Below are 22,103 nucleotides of genomic sequence, written 5' to 3' on the forward strand. Positions count from 1 at the left end.
AACATTACCAGCAAATTTGGGGGGGGGGATACTCGCCGTGGAGTTTACAGTTACGATAGCACAATTAGCCCCGAACGGGTTAACATCACCACTAACGTGTTACACGTCTGATTCGCCCAGCGACTCTCTGTTGGAGTATCAGCGCTGGGGTCCAGTGCACCACACTTTTGTATTGTCGCTCGGTCCTTCGGCGGAGTGCTATGGAAGCTACCGGACCGCTCGTCTTCCCCGCCTTGACTGTTTACAACGGGGGCGGGAGCGAGCAGGCGGGCGAGCGAGGGAGGGAGGAAGAGCGTGTGCGAGTGTCTTGGAAAAGCGGCAAAATGTTTCTCTGCTTGCATCACGCAAGTGACGTCAATGCATACTTGCCAACCTTGAGACCTCCAAATTCGGGAGATGGGGGCGGGAGGGGGGGTTGAGGTGTGTGTGGGGGGGTTGAGGAGGCGGGATTGGGGGTAGCGGGGGTGTTTTTCTAGCCCGGAAGAGTTAGGGCTCCAAAGGATTCTGGGTATTTGTTCTGTTGTGTTTATGTTGTGTTTAGATGTGGATGTTCTCCCGAAATGTGTTTGTCATTCTTGTTTGGTGTGGATTCACAGTGTGGCACATATTTGTAACAGTGTTAAAAAATAAATAAAATAAAATATGACCACCCTCAGTGTGACATGTATGGCTGTTCCTCAAGTATGTCTTGCAACAACTTGCGTATGTCTGCAGAAGCCACATACAACATATGTCTGGGCCGGTACTCTGTTAGTATGGAGACAAAGATGATGCGGTGACAGTTTCTAGAGGACACTAAAGGTTGTGCCATCATGGAACACCCCCGATATGGTCGAGAGTCTTATACCACACCGTGATTGGTAGATTCCTTCAGCTCCGCACACAACACTGTCAAGCGCCATTCATTTAAAACTCGCGGGCCGCACTAACATTAAACTTTCATATTAAGGTGGGGGCCGCAAAATAACGTCTCGCGGGCCGCATGTTTGAGACCCCTGATTTAAAACAAGGGCGAGGTTTTATTTAACACGTATATATTTAATATTTTGGCCACAGTAACATTACATTGTGAACAGTAATCCTGTTTGAATATACGAAAATAAAACACTGTACTTTAATCAATTGATTCTTAGGCGTACCACTTGATAGAGCCCATGTACCACAGTTAAGGAATCACTGTTCTAAAGTATTTTTCATTGAGAAGATAATAAAATGCTTGCTTAAATGTGATACTGTACATTCTTGTACTGAAGTATTTATCGCAGGTTTGGTTATAACTTGTTTTCATGTCTACTGCAGCCCGTTCAGGCAGCAGACTACGAGTCTCTGCTCAATGCTGATAAGTCGTTAAATTGATTTTGGTGCGCAAATGAGTTTAAACCGCTCAAGGCTGACAAAACAATCAAAATTGGAAAACTGAAGTCAGCCAATTGTCGCATTTACAGTAAAATTTGGTTAGAATTTTTTTTATGTCTAACGCAGCCTGTTTAGGCAGGGAATTGTTGTTTCGAGCTCAAAATGCACAAGATTGACCAAACACAAACTCAAAAGTCAGTACAGTGACACAAGTTTAATTGTTTTTTTTGACACAGCTTGAAAAACTTGTTTTGCCAACCAACCATGGAAATGAATTAAAATACATTTATAAAATAGCACAATTTTAACATGCCTTTTAAAAATACAAATACACTTTTAGATAAAAAATATTGTGTGAAAAACAAAACAATAGAGCAAGTGTCCAAACATTTTCCAGCGAGGGCCGCATACTTACAAACTAAAGAATGTACATTAAAGATGATATAACAAATTAAGGTAAATCAGTATATGTTAAACTATTGGAAAACAATAAATCACCAAAAATGATTCCCGGGCGCGGCCACCGCTGCTGCCCACTGCTCCCCTCACCTCCCAGGGGGTGATCAAGGGTGATGGGTCAAATGCAGAGAATAATTTCGCCACACCTAGTGTGTGTGTGACAATCATTGGTACTTTAACTTTAACTTTAAAATAAGCTTTTGTGTTTTACCTGACAAAGCTATCACAAAAGGTTTAGTGTTGTATTTAATATACATCATTATTAATACATTTGGTTAACTTTTAGAACATGTCGAGGGCCAATAAAAATGTTTAGAAAAAATAGCTGCGGGCTGAAAATGGAAACCTTTGCACACCACTGCAATAAAATGTAGTACAAACACATACAGTAGTTTTACAAAGTAATGTAGTGTAAAAACGTACAGCATTTACTTCTCCTCAGAGCTGCTTCACTGTCAAACACAACATCAGCAGCTTTTATCTATTTTCATGGGTAAATGTCCGCCGATTAGATTATTGTTTTTACGTCCTCGGTTGGCGTTATTGACACACTCTGCTTCAGTATGGTGCAGATTAGCATTGGCACGCTCCAACTGATTCACCAAGTCTGCTTAACGCTTGGTCTTGTTTTTGATGATTTATTTCTTTGGTTTAATGAATATCACCCACTTCTTTTTCTTGGCACTGTTTTTCACACTCACTCTCTTCCTTCCTAGTGTTGGAAAAACCAAGTTATGTCGATCTCTAATTATAAGCTAATGCTTATAATTAGAGATCGCTCATTTCCCAAAAAACTGGGGCGCTCTTATCCCGAGGTACCACTGTACTTTCTTTTGAGAAGATACACTATAATGCCAAAAGTATTTGGCCACCTGCCTTGACTCACATATGAAGTTGAAGTGCCATCCCATTCCTAACCCATAGGGTTCATGATGATGTCGGTCCACCTTTTGCAGCTATTACAGCTTCAACTCTTCTGGGAAGGCTGTCAACAAGGTTGCGGAGTGTGTTTATAGGAATTTTCGATCATTCTTCCAAAAGCGCATTGGTGAGGTCACACACTGATGTTGGTCGAGAAGGTTTGGCTCTCAGTCTCTGTTCTAATTCATCCAAAAGGTGTTCTATCGGGTTCAGGTCAGGACTCTGTGCAGGCATGTCAAGTTCATCCACACCAGACTTTGTCATCCATGTCTTTATGGACCTTGCTTTGTGCACTGGTTAACTGTCATGTTGGAAGAGGAAGGGCCCCGCTCCAAACTGTTCCCACAAGGTTGGGAGCATGGAATTGTCCAAAATGTTTTGGTATTCTAGGGCATTCAAAGTTTCATTGGAACTTAGGGGCCAAGCCCAACTCCTGAACAACAACCGCACACCATAACTCCTCCTCCACCAAATTTCACACTCGGCACAATGCAGTCCGAAATGTATCGTTCTCCTGGCAACCTCCAAACCCAGCAAGTCCATCAGATTGCCAGATGGAAAAGCGTAATTCATCACTCCAGAGAAGGCGTCTCCACTGCTCTAGAGTCCAGTGGCGACGTGCTTTACACCACTGCATCCGACGCTTTGCATTGGACTTGGTGATGTATGGCTTAGATACAGCTGCTCGGCCATGGAAACCCATTCCATGAAGCTCTCAGCGTATTGTACGTGGGCTAATTGGAAAGCCCCAACTGCAGAAAGTCGGCGACCTCTTTGCACTATGCGCTTTAGCATCCGCTGACCCCTCTCTGTCAGTTTACGTAGCCTACCACTTCGTGGCTGAGTTGCTGTTGTTCCCAAACTCTTCCATTTTCTTATAATAAAGCCCACAGTTGACTTTGGAAAATTTAGGAGTGAGGAAATTTCACGACTGGATTTGTTGCACAGGTGGCATCCTATGACAGTTCCACGCTGGAAATCACTGAGCTCCTGAGAGCGGCTCATTCTTTCACAAATGTTTGTAGAAACAGTCTCCATGCCTAAGTGCTTGATTTTATACACCTGTGGCCGGGACAAGTGATTAGGACAACGGATTCTTTTTTTAATTTATTAAATTTTTATTTTCAACAAAACACACAAGAATATAACAAAAACCAAACCTGGCACAGCAACATTCAGAATAGCAATCAACAGAGCAATTTGAGAGGACACACAAACATGACACTAAACAATCCAAAAGTAGTCAAATACAAATTAATAATATCAACTACAGTATCAATATTAATAACAATTCCAACATAGCAGTGATTAGAAATCATCCCTAATTGACATTATCATTACAGCCATTTATAAAAAAAAATAAAAGCAGTGTCACAGTGGCTTACACTTGCATCACATCTCATAAGCCTGACAACACATTGTGTCCAATATTTTCCACAAAGATAAAATAAGTCAAATTTTAGGTTCATTTAATAGTTAAAATGAATAGGTAAAACAAATTTAAATAATGGATCCCAGGACACCTGATTCTGATCATTTGATTGGGTGGACAAATACTTTTGGCAATATAATGTATATTGCAATAAAAACTCAAGTGTAGAGCATGTACTCACTTTTGAGATACTCAAAGCCAGAGGTGTCCATACCTTTTCCAGTGAGGGCCACATTAATACAAATTGAAGGATGCGGGAGCCACTTTGAGTTTTTACATGAAATATACTAAAATCAATACAATATAGGTCAATAAATATGCTAAACTAACTCAACACAACATCCATATCTTGGCTTGTGTTATAATATACTGTAGTTCTTCTATGTGATTTTGCCCTAAATTAATAATTTTCAAGCATGACATTGGCTAAATGAACTACAAATACCAATACTACAGCAGTATTGGCCACTGGACTACACCAAAACAATTAGACTGTGCAGTTCAGTATAGTGGCCACTGGTTTGCTCAGGCAGCATTACTTACATTAACATAACATCTTTTTTAGCCAATGTTACTTACGGCTGAACACCTCAGAGTCACATAACTTGGTACTTGAAACATGCCGACTGTTCAAAATTGCTAACATTGGCATTCTAGCATACTAACATTAGCATGCTAACTTAGTTAGTGTCAGGTTCAAACACTGATGACATCTATTAAACAGACGAGAAGCAAGGAATCATGCAGAGACAGTTAAATTTTGCAAAATTTAGAAGAGACGTGTTTTGCGCTGTACTCTAGTTACAGATCCAAACTACGTTCTAAAAGTCCAGCCCACGTGCTTCCTCTATTTATTTGGGAGGTCATCACTGAAGCTGTCGCTGAGGGAAGGAGGTAATCTCGACAGCTCCAGTTAGACACAATATATGATTATACAAATATGCAAATGTGCTGACAGTCGTGATATTGCCTTGTCTCTGCTCTGTCTGCGTCACGGTACTCGATGTTCGGCCTTGGCAGTCAGCAGGCCGATTCTGGAGACAAACACTGATACGAGACTGGCTTGCAATCTTTTGGATTGCCAGCTTTGCACAGACAAAGAAAAATAAAATTTCAGTACAATTGATAACTATAGCAACGGCCCTTAAGCATAAGAGTTGTGTGATAATATATACATTTTCTACCAGTTAGCCAATTAATTTAGTCATATCATTTGGTACTTCCATCCAGTGTTTTTCAACCACTGTGCCGCGGCACACTAGTGTGCCGTGAAATACAGTCTGGTGTGCCGTGGGAGATTATCTAATTTCACCTATTTGGTTTAAAAAACATTTTTTGCAAACCAGTAATTACAGTCTGCAAATGATGTGTTGTTGTTGAGTGTCGGTGCTGTCTAGAGCTCGGCAGAGTAACCGTGTAATACTCTTCCGTAACAGTAGGTGGCAGCCGGTAGCTAATTGCTTTACAGCGGGAGACAGTGTGAAGGTAAAAAGGTGTCTAATGCTCAAACCAAAAATAAACAAAATGTGAGTGCCCATAAGAAAAGACATTGAAGCTTAGGGAAGGCTATGCAGAATGAAACTAAAACCTAACTGGCTGCAAAGTAAACAAAAACAGAATTCTGGACGACAGCAAAGACTTACTGCGGAGCAAAAACGGCGTCCACAAAGTACATCCGAACATGACATGACAATCAACGATGTCCCCACAAAGAAGGATAGCAACAACTTAAATAGTCTTGATTGCTAAAACAAAGCAGATGCGGGGAATAGCGTTCAAAGAAGACATGAAACTGCTACAGGAAAACACCAACAAAACAGGAAAGGCTACCAAAATAGGAGCGCAAGACAAGAGCTAAAACACTACACACAGGAAAACAGCAAAAAAGTCTCAATAAGTCACAGCGTGATGTGACAGGTCGTGACAGTACACCTACTTTGAGACAAGAGCTATATTGATGCATGCTTGGTCATATCCAAAAATTTCAACAACTTTTTACCGTCATCTGAGTTTCATTCATTTTTAACGATTTCTGCTGGAGGTGTGCCTCCAGATATTTTCAATGAAAAAAATGTGCCTTGGCCAGGCCCGGCCCTAACCAATCTGGCGCCCTAGGCAAGATTTTAGGTGGCGCCCCCCCACATCGGCAGTGAAGTGTATATACTCACAAGAAACCGAATAGCTTTGTCTTTGACCTTTTTTTTTTACTTACAACCAGAGGTGGGTAGTAACGCGCTACATTTACTCCGTTACATCTACTTGAGTAACTTTTGGGATGAATTGTACTTCTAAGAGTAGTTTTACTGGAACATACTTTTACTTTTACTTAAGTATATTTATAGAGAAGGAACGCTACTTTTACTCCGCTACTTTTATCTACATTCAGCTCGCTACTCGCTACTAATTTTTATCGATCTGTTAATGCACGCTTTGTTTGTTTTGGTCTGTCAGACAGACCTTCAAAGTGCCTGCGTTTCAACAAATACAGTCACTGGTGACGTTCACTCCGTTCCACCAATCAGATGCAGTCACTGGTGACGTTGGACCAATCAAACAGAGCCAGGTGGTCACATGACCTGACTTAAACAAGTTGAAAAACTTATTGGGGTGTTACCATTTAGTGGTCAATTGTACGGAATATGTACTGTACTGTGCAATCTAATCATAAAAGTTCCAATCAATCAATCAAAAGTGTGAAGGAAAAAATATACTTTTTTTATTTCAACCGTACATCCCGTCAAAAGCCTCAAGACTGACCGCACATGAGGACGTTCCTGTCTTCACAATAAAAGTGCCGCTCCATCGCGCCTGCGCTTTCAAAACAAGAGTCTCCGAAAGCCAGCGCAAACAAGCTAGCAAGCTACGGAGTTTGACGCCAATATATTTCTTGTAAAGTGTATAAAAACGAATATGGAAGCTGGACAAATAAGGTGCCAAAAACCAACCACTTTCATGTGGTATTAGACAGAAAGGAGGAACTTTTCTTCTCCTCCATTTGAAAACGTGGACGTTATCATCACTACTGTCTGATTACAATCAACGCAAGTCATCAGAATCAGGTAATACACCAACTTATATTCTAGTCTGCATGAAAGAAAGGAATCTATATGTTAAACATGCATGTATATTCATTAAAACATCTTTAACATGTAAACAAAAACAGCAAAATAAATACATATAAATTATATACTGTATATATCAATGTATATGTATGTATATATATATATATATATATATATATATATATATATATATATATATATATATGTATATGTGTGTGTGTATGTTACTCATCAGTTACTCAGTACTTGAGTAGTTTTTTCACAACATACTTTTTACTTTTACTCAAGTAAATATTTGGGTGACTACTCCTTACTTTTACTTGAGTAATAAATCTCTAAAGTAACAGTACTCTTACTTGAGTACAATTTCTGGCTACTCTACCCACCTCTGCTTACAACTATACCTAATATATAAAGGGGTGGAAAAGTGACTATTACCTGCAGGGCAAACATTAGCTAACCAGAAGGCAATAACAATGTAAACAAAAACACCTGCTTAAAAGATCTAATACAAATGTCCCAGAGGAATGTAAGGTGGGAGTACTGTAATTACCTAACGTTACATTATTTTCCATAACAATTTAGCCCCCTCCACAATATTAACCCGATGTTAAAAGAGAACTAGCTATTTATTGATTAGCAATTGCCGAATCATGTAACATTAGCTTAATGCTAAAAAGCCAGGTTACTATCACATTCTGTAACAGACAAATAATTTCATGTAGGCTAACGTTACCTACCTGCTACCTCTGTCTTTTCTCGTTTCTCCTCCTCTTCTTTTCTCTTTTTTCTTCCCTGGGCACCTGACAGTTTTGGCCGTTTTGGTCGTATAACTCGGTACTTAATGCATTCCATCCGTTTGCTGGCTAACGTTATCATTTAAGTTCGGCTCGCACATTTCAGCATTCGTACGCAATTTCTAGCAAAATTGCATATTCTAGTTTCTTTGTGTAATGTTTTAATTTTGTCTTTAAAATGTTTTGCCGACCAATAAAAAACAAGCCGCGGGATTCAAATGGCCCCCGGGCCGCTCTTTGGAATCCTCCACTCTATGCTTTTGCAGTATTTTTATTAAGGTCATTTATGTGTAACAAACAGTGACTCCATTTTGGCGCCAAGATTGACGGAATTCTTAACTTGAGTCATTTGTTACATGTATGCAGTGCCTCAGACTGGAAGTCTCTCCAGAGAGTGGTGAGGACGGCGGAAAAGATCATCAGGACTCCTCTTGCTCCTATCCAGGAGATCGCAAAAAGCCGCTGCCTGACCAGAGCTCAAGAAATCTGCAGAGACTCCTCCCACCCCCACCAAGGACTATTTTCACTGCTGGACTCTAGAAAGAGGTTCCGCAGCCTCCGAAGCAGAACCTCCAGGTTCTGTAACAGCTTCTTCCCTCAGGCCGTAAGACTCTTGAACACATCATAATAATCGCCTCAATTCCCCCCAAATATGGATTAACTCGCTGGAATATAAAGACAATAAAACATACATCTATAAATGTGGATGCATATGCAAAAGTGCAATATATTTATATGTACAGTAATCTATTTATTTATATATGTACCTTATTGCTTTTTTATCCTACACTACCATGAGCTAATGCAACAAAATTTCGTTATTTTCCTTATCTGTACTGTAAAGTTCAAATTTGAATGACGATAAAAAGGAGTCTAAGTCTAAGTCTTGTTTATCACCCCCCCCCCCCCCCTACAGTTATTGTTCTATATCCAGGTGAAGTATGGGGAATGTAAAAAAACGATAGCGAGTGTTAACACACACAAAGATACGCACACACGAAAAAGAGAATAAGCTGTCAGCAGCCGAGTGTTTGCCCGGCCCCTATATTCCTCACATTAGTAGAGACTGAGGGAACAATGTGTCTACTGTGGCAGGTGGCCATAGTTCATAATGTGCTGATGCTGACCAAGTGTCACTTTGATCCATGGCACTGGCGGCGGAAGGTGGGGGGTGTGTCAGGATGGGACGACGCCGCAGCCCCTGCATGCTAAAGCAAGGGGCCATGAGACGCTCCTGTGAGGGACGCCGGAGGATGTGATACAGTCGGAAGATGTTGCACTATAGATATATATATGTATATATATATATATATATATATATATATATATATATATATACATGCACATACATATATACATATGTATATATATATATATATACATATATATATATATATATACATACATATGCACATACATATATACATATATATACATATATATATATATATATATATATATATATATATATATATATATATATATATATATATATATATATATATATATACACATATGCACATACATATATACACTTGTAAAGAACATAATGTCATGGCTGTCTTGAGTTTCCAATCATTTCTACAACTCTTATTTTTTTGTGATAGAGTTATTGGAGCACACTAAAAACATTCATTAAGTTTGGTTGTTTTATGAATTTATTATGGGTCTACTGAAAATGTGACCGAATCTGCTGGGTCAAAAGTATACATACAGCAATGTTAATATTTGGTTACATGTCCCTTGGCAAGTTTTACTGCAAGAAGGCGCTTTTGGTAGCCATCCACAAGCTTCTGGCAAGCTTCTGGTTGAATTGTTGACCACTCTTCTTGACAAAATTGGTGCAGTTCAGCTAAATGTGCTGGTTTTCTGACATGGACTTGTTTTTTCAGCATTGTCCACACGTTTAAAGGCCTACTGAAACCCACTACTACCGACCACGCAGTCTGATAGTTTATATATCAATGATGAAATCTTAACATTGCAACACATGCCAATACGGCCGGGTTAGCTTACTAAAGTGCAATTTTAAAATTTCGCGCAAAATATCCTGCTGAAAACGTCTCGGTATGGTGATATCAGCGCATGACGTCACGGATTGTGGAGGACATTTTGGGACAGCATGGTGGCCAGCTATTAAGTCGTCTGTTTTCATCGCAAAATTGCACAGAATTCTGGACATCTGTGTTGGTGAATCTTTTGCAATTTGTTCAATGAACAATGGAGACAGCAAAGAAGAAAGCTGTAGGAGGGAAGCGGTGTATTGCGGGCGGCTGCAGCAACAGAAACACGGCCAGTGTTTCATTGTTTACATTCCCGGAAGATGACAGTCAAGCTTTACCATTGGCCTGTGGAGAACTGGGACAACAGAGACTCTTACCAGGAGGACTTTGAGTTGGATACGCAGACGCGGTACCGTGAGTACGCATGCAGCTGCGGCTTCCAAACATTTGATCGCTTGCCCGTACGTGTGTGCCGCTATGTGCATGTCACGTACGTAACTTTGGGGACTTTGGGGAAATATATGTGCTGTATGAACTTTGGAGAGGTGAACGGTACTTTGGGCTGTGGGATTGAGTGTGTTGTGCAGGTGTTTGAGTTGTATTGGCGGGTTATATGGACGGGAGGGGGGAGGTGTTTGTTATGCGGGATTAATTTGTGGCATATTAAATATAAGCCTGGTGGTGTTGTGGCTAATAGAGTATATATATGTCTTGTGTTTATTTACTGTTTTAGTCATTCCCAGCAGATGTGAGGGGCTCCACAACCTGTGACGTCACGCTACTCGTCTGCTACTTCCGGTACAGGCAAGGCTTTTTTTATCAGCGACCAAAAGTTGCAAACTTTATCGTCGATGTTCTCTACTAAATCCTTTCAGCAAAAATATGGCAATATCGCGAAATGATCAAGTATGACACATAGAATGGACCTGCTATCCCTGTTTAAATAAGGAAATCGCATTTCAGTAGGCCTTTAAGTCAGGACTTTGGGAAGGCCATTCTAAAACCTTAATTCTAGCCTGATTTAGCCATTCCTTTGCCACTTTTGACGTGTGTTTGGGGTCAATGTCCTGTTGGAACACCCAACTGCGTCCAAGACCCAAACCTCCGGGCTGATGATTTTAGGTTGTCCTGAAGAATTTGGAGGTAATCCTCCTTTTTCATTGTCCCATTTACTCTCTGTAAAGCACCAGTTCCATTGGCAGCAAAACAGGCCCAGAGCATAATACTACCACCACCACCACCATGCTTGACGGTAGGTTGGTGTTCCTGGGATTAAAGGCCACACCTTTTCTCCTCCAAACATATTGCTGGGTATTGTGGCCAAACAGCTCAATTTTTGTTGGACAAAGATAAGACCTTCTGGAGGAAAGTTATGTGGTCAGATGAAACACAAATGGGAAAATGAAAAATGAGCATTACCTCCAAATTCTTCAGGACAACCTAAAATCATCAGCCCGGAGGTTGGGTCTTGGGCGCAGTTGGGTGCTCCAACAGGAGATTTGGTCACATTTTCAGTAGACCCATGATAAATTCATAAAAGAACCAAACTTCATGAATGTTTTTTGTGACCAACAAGTATGTGCTCTAATCACTCTATCACAAAAAAATAAGAATTGTAGAAATTATTGGAAACTCAATTATGTTCTTTACAAGTATATGTAAACTTTTAACACCAACTGTATCTAATCTGCGATGAAGTGAAGTGAATTATATTTATATAGCGCTTTTCTCTAGTGACTCAAAGCGCTTTACATAGTGAAACCCAATATCTAAGTTACATTTAAACCAGTGTGGGTGGCACTGGGAGCAGGTGGGTAAAGTGTCTTGAACAAGGACTAAATGACAGTGACTAGGATGGCGGAAGCGGGTATCGAACCTGGAACCCTCAAGTTGCTGGCATGGCCGCTCTACCAACGGAGCCACATCGCCCCGATGAAAGATATATTATCATATATTTTTAAATAAAAAAATAAATGCTTGTCATCCTGACTTATGATTTCAAAGCAAGTTATCCATCAAATTGTAAGTAAAAAAACCAACAAAATAAAATAAAGGGCATATGATGCCCACAGCTATTCTTTTTACGGCCCGCGGCACATTTTAAAATTTTTATAACATACACAAAAAAAAACATAAAAAGTGGAATAAGAGGGCAAACAGGTTTAATGTAACAATATTGAAACTAACAACTCCAAGCGGCCATGTTGGCAGTTTTTTTTTTTCTTCGAAGCTGTCATTGCTCAAAAAACAATAATGAATTAAAAGCAATGTTGTTATGAATTAGTTACCTATTTAAGGCTCAAATTACTTCATATAAACTATGCAATTTTTTTTAATGTTTTGTGGAAAATATTACATATTTTGTGTTTTTCCAATAAAAAAAACAGGGTTTTCTTTGGGGAAAGCGGCATAAAATTAAAAAACAAACAAATACTTAATGGAAACGGATAGATCTGAAGATATTTATGTGTCCAAAAACAAAAAGGAAAAAAAAAAAAAAACACTTAATGGCTGAGACACTTTTGGGTCCCCGGGACCTTTAACATTCACCAAAATTGAGGGGAGCCCTAACGGTTACAATACATATTGTATTGGTTTTGGAAATGAAAAATATCAAAATGACGTCCGCATGCTTCATTTTTCAGTGAGCTGCCTTCAGTGGAAACAGTTCAGACACCCCTGCCACAGTGTACTACTATCATGAGTTAATTATACATGAATAGTCATATATAATCACTGTTGCAAGCGGCCCTCTGAGAAGAACCATTCTTTCGACGTGGCCCCTTAATGAAAACGAGTTTGACTCCCCTGCTTTATATAATTAGTTGCTAAGTGAGTCAAATGTTTTGCTTGTATTTGTTTATCAACAAATCCTGATTAAATTTTACACACAGGTACTTGTCGGTAACTAAAGGTGAGTAGCAAATTGGATGTAAAATCGGCTAAACTCCCTAAAGTTACAGTGCGTGTTTTGTACAGCTGCGTGAGAAATATCAAGTCAATTCGACTCATGAGGGTGAAGAATAGCGCCACCTTGTGGCGTATTCATTACAGAAATAACAGCACAGGCAACACAGGAGTGGTGGAAGTTTTAACAAAAAAAAGTCTGCGGGCTATAGATCGTTTTCTATCCGGGCTCCAGTACTCTGGAATGCCCTCCCGGTAACAGTTAGAGATGCTACCTCAGTGGAATCCATTATGTCCCATATTAAAACTCATTTGTATACTCTAACCTTTAAATAGACCCCCCTTTTAGACCAGTTGATCTGCCGTTTCTTTTCTGCTCTGGTACCAGATTCGGTGACCACAGATGAGGCGCTAGCTGTCCAAAGTCGGGACCCAGGGTGGACAACTCATCTGTGCATCAGTTGGGGACGTCTCTGCGCTGCTGACTTGTCTCCACTCAAGATGATCTCCTGCTGGCCCCACTATGGACTGGACACTCACACTATTATGTTAGATCCACTATGGACTGGACTCTCACAATATTATGTTAGATCCACTATGGACTGGACACTCACACTATTATGTTAGATCCACTATGGACTGGACTCTCACAACATTATGTTAGATCCACTATGGACTGGACTCTCACAACATTATGTTCGATCCACTATGGACTGGACACTCACACTATTATGTTAGATCCACTATGGACTGGACTCTCACACTATTATGTTAGATCCACTATGGACTGGACTCTTACAATATTATGTTAGATTCACTATGGACTGGACTCTCACAATATTATGTTAGATTCACTATGGACTGGACTCTCACACTATTATGTTAGATTCACTATGGACTGGACTCTCACAATATTATGTTAGATCCACTATGGACTGGACTCTCACAATATTATGTTAGATCCACTATGGACTGGACTCTCACAATATTATGTTAGATCCACTATGGACTGGACTCTCACAATATTATGTTAGATCCACTATGGACTGGACTCTCACAATATTATGTTAGATCCACTATGGACTGGACTCTCACAATATTATGTTAGATCCACTATGGACTGGACTCTCACAATATTATGTTAGATCCACTATGGACTGGACTCTCACAATATTATGTTAGATCCACTATGGACTGGACTCTCACAATATTATGTTAGATCCACTATGGACTGGACTCTCACAATATTATGCTAGATCCACTCGACGTCCATTGCAACGGTGGCCCAGGGACGTTCTCGTTGTATCCCATTGGGTTGAGTTTTTTTTTTTGCCCTGATGTGGGATCTGATCCGAGCATGGCGTTGTGGCTTGTGCAGCCCTTTGAGACATTTGTGATTTAGGCCTATGTAAGTAAACTTTGATTGAACAAATGCATTGTTAAGGCAGGACAGCTATAGCTACAAATGTAGCTTACCACCAGCATAATGTGAATGTGGGGTGAATGAATGATGCTACAAAAGCGCTATAGAAATCTAATCTATTATTATTATTTTTATAATTAATATAATTAAATGTAGTAGAAGTAGAAAAATTAGCTTACACAAAAAAATACAATCATTTGAATGTTTCTTGCTTAAAGTATACAGGATTAAATCTTTTTTTAGGCGTAGCTGAGGTCAAATGTCTATGAGTAGCATTATTTTGACGGACATGTAGGCTTATAGCAAGAGCAGAGTACTGTAACTCGGAGTTGCCGACACCAATAAAGTCAAGTTTGCAGGGATGGAGCAATGTGTACATATTTGTTTACACACACACACAACTCCTTCAGGCAGGTTGTGCATTCGACGGTGAACATGATCAAAGCAACAAAGCAGCGGCGGCGGCGGAGACGCGCTCCGACATCCGTCCGACGACTGCGCTCGGCATCATTTCCATATTCAACAACAATCTGTCACGTCCGCAAACACGCGCCTCAGCTCCTTGTTTGAAACGTGTATGCATTGTGACACCGTGACAACGTACTCGTGTCACCTAAACAATGCATGTGATACAACAGCGTGTCGGCGGATTTATGAAGATGTTCGGCTCAATGAAGTTAACAGCTTTTAAATGAGGCGGGGGGAAGAAACGCTGTTGTTTGTCAATGAAACGTCGCTCAGCATCATTGTTTGTTTATTCAAAGACCGCGCTTTAACGTCACGCGTCAGCTCTCGGTTTGCACTAAGACTTTGGCTGCGTTCACACTTCAGAACTCTGATCCGGATTAAACATTTAAAAAAAGATACTGTATTTTGGTGCAGTTCACTAAGGGTCTGATCTACTAAAGCAGGGATATTCAACTAAATTGTTTTGGGGGCCACATTTGCAGAAATCTAAGGACTGCATGTGTTGCAGGTCCCAAGTAGCCAGGACAAGCAGTCAGATAATAATGTCCTGTTATACAGGAGGAAATAAGCACACAGAACGTTTCAGTTGGTCACAGACTGGTCGCTCTCGTCAGAATTTATTAACAGAATTTACAAATCCACAATTCACTTAATTTCCCATATATTTTGTCACTTTGTATTATCATGTCAATGTCTTTTACTTTATCTTCACCTCTATTTTCATCAAAACACTCAATAAACTATCATTAAACTGTTACTGTATCACTGGAGTTATAATTACCATAACAATACTGTATGCCTTTGCCATATATTTTCACATATCCACATCCTCACTCCAAAACATACAATATAGTGCTCAATTAGACATTATTTCACTGTCTTGTCTTTCTCAGGAATATTCACCTTTAACTTAATGCACAATTTAGCAACATTCATTTAAATACTTTATTTTTCTTCATATTCTTCTTCTTATATAGCAGCTTTAAGTTACTGTACTTGAAATGTTCATTGACCATTCCTGAGAGCTTAACTTATATAACCATGTCTAAACATAACAAAATAGCATGTAAAACCTATTTCAGAACACACACATTATACAAATATACATATGAAATCAATAAGAAAACGGGAGCTCTAATTTGGGGAGTCTGAATTAGGATCAGAAGTTCCTATATAAACATTGCGCACTCACGTCGCCATTTTGTATTGATTAATACAGCTGTGCACCGGATTCATTCACAAATACAAACTAACTCACAAACACTTTAGAGTTAGGCTCCACCATCAGAATGTGTACTTAAACTTAGAAAAAAACATGGATATTATTCAGTGAGTTGTTTTACCAAAACTAACCTGTTATACAGGAGGAAATAAGCACACAGAACGTTTCAGTTGGTCACTGACTGGTCGCTCTCGTCAGAATGACAAGACACTTCCGGTCTGTAGGTGATCGCATTCAATTGGGAAGAAACGCCCTGCTGCCCCCTACTGACCAATGTGAATATTGATAAATGTGGAATGACAGCTCCAAAAACGAATTCAAACCATAAAATAAAATAAATATATCAACACAAAAATGTGACACATGGTCGGACTTCTCTTCACTGTTTGTCGTATTTTCTATATTCTGTAGAACCAGCGTCTTCTACAGTAGACATTTGTTTTGAATAGGGTTGTACGGTATACCGTTATTAGTAGGAATGTCCGATAATGGCTTTTTGGCGATATCCGATATTCCGATATTGTCCAAGTCTTTAATTACCGATACCGATATCAACCGATATATGCAGTCGTGGAATTGATACATTATTATGCCTAATTTGGACAACCAGGTATGGTGAAGATAAGGTACTTTTTAAAAATAATAATAAAATAAGATAAATAAATTAAAAACATTTTCTTGAATACAAAAGAAAGTAAAACAATATAAAAACAGTTACATAGAAACTAGTAATTAATGAAAATGAGTAAAATTAACTGTTAAAGGTTAGTACTATTAGTGGACCAGCAGCACGCACAATCATGTGTGCTTACAGACTGTATCCCTTGCAGACTGTATTGATATATATTGATATATAATGTAGGAACCAGAATATTAATAACAGAAAGACACAACCCTTTTGTGTGAATGAGTGTAAATGGGGGAGGGAGGCTTTTGGGGTTGGTGCACTAATTGTAAGTGTATCTTGTGTTTTTCATGTTGATTTAATAAAAAAAAGCAAAAAAACAAAACAAAACACATTTTAACGCATTATATTACATATATATTACATCCCTAGTTATTAGTATAGTACCGTGATACTAATTAATTATATTCGGTACTATACCGCCTCTAAAAATTACCGGTCCCCCACCCGTCATCGTGGTCGCGTCGTGTCATGCAGACGAACATTCGGCAGTGCACAATCACAGAGTACTTACAAGCAGACACAGTGTGTAGACAGAGAAGGGAAAACGGACACATTTTGGCTTAATAAGTAAAGATAAATGTGAAGCTATAACACTGAAACACCCTCAGGAAGAGGTGCTTTAAGGCATGGCTAGCTAGCTAGCTAGCTAGCGGCTAATGTCTGTCCGCAATCAGCAGTGTTGTAGCTACTTCTAAATCACTAATCCTTGTCTCCATGGAGACACATCAAGTACATCCATTTCAAGTATCATCCCTGCAGGACAAGTGATAACTCTACATGCTTCACTACACACCGTAGCTCACCGTAGTTGTGTTAATGGATGTGTCAAAACGTGTCTATAGTTGACAAAGTCAAAAGAAGATCTTAACTTTGAGAACACTAATCACATGTGAATGAAGTTCATACTTAGTCAACAGCCATACATGTCACAGTAAGGGTGGCTGTATGATCAACGCCAACACTGTCATAAACATGTGCCATGTAGTGAAAACACACTAAACAACGATGACAAACACATGTTGGGGGACTATTTGCACCGCAACACTACATAAACACTACAGAACAAATTCCCAGAATTCCCTGAAGCACCAACTCTTTCGGTACGCTGCAATATAAACAAACGCCATTGGTGGATCTACACCTAACATCCACTGTAATGATACCAAGTACAGGAGCGCATCTAGTCGATACTACTATGATTACATAGATATTTTTTAGCATCACAAAATCTTCTTTAGTTTAAAAAATTTTTATATTATGTTTATAAAGTCAGGAAATATGTCCCTGGACACATGATGACTTTGAATATGACCAATGTATGATCCTGTAACTACTTGGTATCGGATTGATACCCGAATTTGTGGTATCATCCAAAACTAATGTAAAGTATACAAACAGAAGAAGAATAAGTGATTATTATATTTTAACAGAAGTGTAGATAGAACATGTTGAAAGAGAAAGTAAGCAGATATTAACAGTAAATGAACAAGTAGATTAATTTGTCCGTAATAATGTTGACAAAATAATAGAATGATAAATGACACAATATGTTACTGCTTTTGTCAGCAGACTAAATTAGGAGTCTTTGTTTACTTACTTACTACTAAAAGACAAGTTTTCTAGTATGTTCACTATTTTATTTAAGGACAGACTTGCAATAAGAAACATATGTTTAATGTACAGTAAGATTTTTTGTTCAAATAAAGCCAATAATAAAAAATGTTGTAGTCCCCTTTATTTAGAAAAGTACCAAAAAGTACCAAAATACATTTTGGTATCGGTACCAAAATATTGGTATCGGGACAACACTAGTTTTGAACTTAAAAAATGATGAACAAGAGAAGACTTAAAATGGACCCTTAGGGAATACTACCAGTATGACTAAAAATGCTGAACAAATGACCACTGACTGCGTCTGAAGAAAACAAGCTACAGCAACACCTTAGTTACATAAATTGCATGACGAAAAATAACTGCCAAAAAGGAGAGGACTGAAAGGTGCCTTGAGGAATGCTCAGTTAAAGGCCTACTGAAACCCACTACTACCGACCACGCAGTCTGATAGTTTATATATCAATGATGAAATCTTAACATTGCAACACATGCCAATACGGCCGGGTTAGCTTACTAAAGTGCAATTTTAAATTTCGCGCGAAATATCCTGCTGAAAACGTCTCGGTATGATGACGTCTGCGTGTGACGTCACGGATTGTAGAGGACATTTTGGGACACCATGGTGGCCAGCTATTAAGTCGTCTGTTTTCATCGCAAAATTCCACAGTATTCTGGACATCTGTGTTGGTGAATCTTTTGCGATTTGTTCAATGAACAATGGAGACAGCAAAGAAGAAAGCTGTAGGTGGGAAGCGGCGGCTGCAGCAACACAGACACAGCCGGTGTTTCATTGTTTACATTCCAAAAGATGACAGTCAAGCTTTACCATTGGCCTGTGGAGAACTGGGACAACAGAGACTCTTACCAGGAGGACTTTGAGTTGGATACGCAGACGCGGTACCGTGAGTACGCATGCACCTGCGGCTTCCAAACATTTGATCGCTTGCCCGTACGTGCATGCCGCTATGTGCATGTCACGTACGTAACTTTGGGGACTTTGGGGAAATATATGTGCTGTATGAACTTTGGGGAGGTGAACGGTACTTTGGGCTGTGGGATTGAGTGTGTTGTGCAGGTGTTTGAGTTGCATTGGCGGGTTATATGGACGGGAGGGGGGAGGTGTTTGTTATGCGGGATTAATTTGTGGCATATAAAATATAAGCCTGGTTGTGTTGTGGCTAATAGAATATATATATGTCTTGTGTTTATTTACTGTTCTAGTCATTCCCAGCTGAATATCAGGTCCCACCCGCCTCTCACAGCATCTTCCCTATCTGAATCGCTCCCACTGCCCTGTTGTCCTTCACTCTCACTTTCCTCATTCACAAATCTTTCATCCTTGCTCAAATTAATGGGGAAATCGTCACTTTCTCGGTCCGAATCGCTCTCGCTGCTGGTGGCCATGATTGTAAACAATGTGCGTGTCATGTCTGTGTGATCATGTTTTTGTTTTGGTCATGTTCGTTTTGGTTTTTGGACTTTTTGTGCACTTTTGTTTTGTCACCATAGCAACCATTAGTTTTCACCTGTCACGTCACGCACCTGTTTCACATTTTGAGTCACGCACCTGTTTTCGTTAATCATGTCTATAGTATTTAAGTTCATTGTTTTCAGTTTGTCGTTCTGACGACACCTCCACAATTATGCTCTACACACTCTTCATCCTCTTAGATCCTGCTTCATGTCCCATGCCAAAGTAAGTTTTTGTTCCATGTTTATAGTCTTTTTGGTTTCATAGTTTGTTCTCCGCCACTGTGCGCACCTTTTGTTTGATCCTTTTCTTTGTAGTTATAGTGTTAAAAAAATCATGTATTTACCTTCACGCCACATCTGGTCCAATTCACTTGCACCTCGGGAGAACAAACCAAGCCAAAGTCCAAGTTCTGACAGATGTCGTCAGCAGAAAAGTTCTCCCGCAAGATTGGACGAAGGAACGTGGGAGGTCCTGCGCGCCATGGAAGCCGAGACGCTTCGCTATTCCCCCAGGGAGCGCAGGGGGATGATGCGGGGGAATGGAGGCAAGCTGGTGCCAATCGGCGCGTCGCTCCCGTCCCGGAAACGTCCCCAAGGACGGGGAAAGACTTCCGCGAGCCGGCAGGACACGCCGCTCCCACAAGCCCCTCCCCCTCCGGGCGGAAGCAAGCAGCAGCCAGCCCGGCTTCGCCCTGATGACATCACAGTCCAGGATTTTTTTTTCAATACTTTTTCTTTAGATCACCCGCCTCCAGCTAAAGACTCTAATGCCAGGTCTTTGATAAAACATTATCAAAACATGTTTTTAGAAATTAGGTCTAATCAGTCCAAGCCACGTCCCAGATTTCATGCCCCGCCCCCCAAGACTCAAGCCCCGCCCCGTCACAATGTTTTTCTTTTTTCCTCCACGCCAAGACCAAGACCAAGACCAATACCCACGCCAAGACCAAGACCAAGACCCACGCCAAGACCAAGACCAAGACCCACGCCGAGCTTCGCCGCCTGACGCGCCACGCCGAGCTTCGCCGCCTGACTCACCACGCCAAGCCACGCCTGCCACGATGACGACGCGCCTGCCTCCTACGGATATGGCCGCTACCTGGTCGCCCGCCACGCCAAGTGCGCCCACCTCCCAGTCGGCCACGAATGTGGCCAATCCCTTGGCGCCCGCCTCGCCTGCTGCAGCGGCGTTCCACTCGCCGCCGCCACTTGACTTTGCCTCGGTGGATTCGGGGCCACTTGGGCTGGCGACCCACCGCCATGTCCCCCTCCCGTCCTCCCATGACTCTTGTTAATTTTTTTTTTTCTTTTTGGACATCTGGTATCTGTCCTTAAGGGAGGGGCTCTGTCATGTCTGTGTGATCATGTTTTTGTTTTGGTCATGTTCGTTTTGGTTTTTGGACTTTTTTTTGACTTTTTGTGCACTTTTGTTCTGTCACCATAGCAACCATTAGTTTTCACCTGTCACGTCACGCACCTGTTTTCGTTAATCATGTCTATAGCATTTAAGTTCATTGTTTTCAGTTTGTCGTTCTGACGACACCCCCACAATTATGCTCTACACACTCTTCATCCTCTTAGATCCTGCTTCATGTCCCATGCCAAAGTAAGTTTTTGTTCCATGTTTATAGTCTTTTTGGTTTCATAGTTTGTTCTCCGCCACTGTGCGCGCCTTTTGTTTACTTCCTTTTTTTGTAGTTATAGTGTTTAAATAAATCATGTATTCCCCTTCACGCCACATATGGTTCAAATCTTTTGCACCTCGGGAGAACAAACCACGCCATAGTCCAAGTCGTGACAGTGCGGATGTGAGGAGCTCCACAACCTGTGACCTCACGCTACTCGTCTGCTACTTCCGGTACAGGCAAGGCTTTTTTATCAGCGACCAAAAGTTGCGAACTTTATCGTCGATGTTCTCTACTAAATACTTTCAACAAAAATATGGCAATATCGCAAAATGATCAAGTATGACACATAGAATGGACCTGCTATCCCCGTTTCTATAAGAAAATCACATTTCAGTCGGCCTTTAAGTGAATCAAATGTTTGGTCCTCAGTGTTATACAGTATGTTTGATAGCAAGATTAAAATGTAAGGATCTGCCAAAGTGTTTTAAGTGGTCCAAGTTCCTGTACAACAGGAGCACTCTAGTGTTTTTAGGAATTTACTGCAAAAATGTTTGTCTCCCAAGTTTTGAACAGAACTCAGGCTGCCAGTTGAATGGCCTTGTGTATTAAAACGTGCAAACATGATAGCACACACAAAACTGATCTACTAA

At 40.4% G+C, this 22,103-nt stretch overlaps 1 protein-coding gene across 1 annotated transcript in view; it reads right to left on the reverse strand.

Moving 5' to 3' along the window:
* The window catches only part of LOC133610586 (teashirt homolog 1-like), a 437,114-nt gene that overhangs the window by 107,276 nt on the left and 307,735 nt on the right, over positions 1 to 22,103 (reverse strand). The window lies entirely within an intron of this gene.

The sequence above is a fragment of the Nerophis lumbriciformis genome, linkage group LG11 (genome assembly GCF_033978685.3).
Source record: "Nerophis lumbriciformis linkage group LG11, RoL_Nlum_v2.1, whole genome shotgun sequence".
NCBI classification, from domain to species: Eukaryota; Metazoa; Chordata; class Actinopteri; order Syngnathiformes; family Syngnathidae; genus Nerophis; species Nerophis lumbriciformis.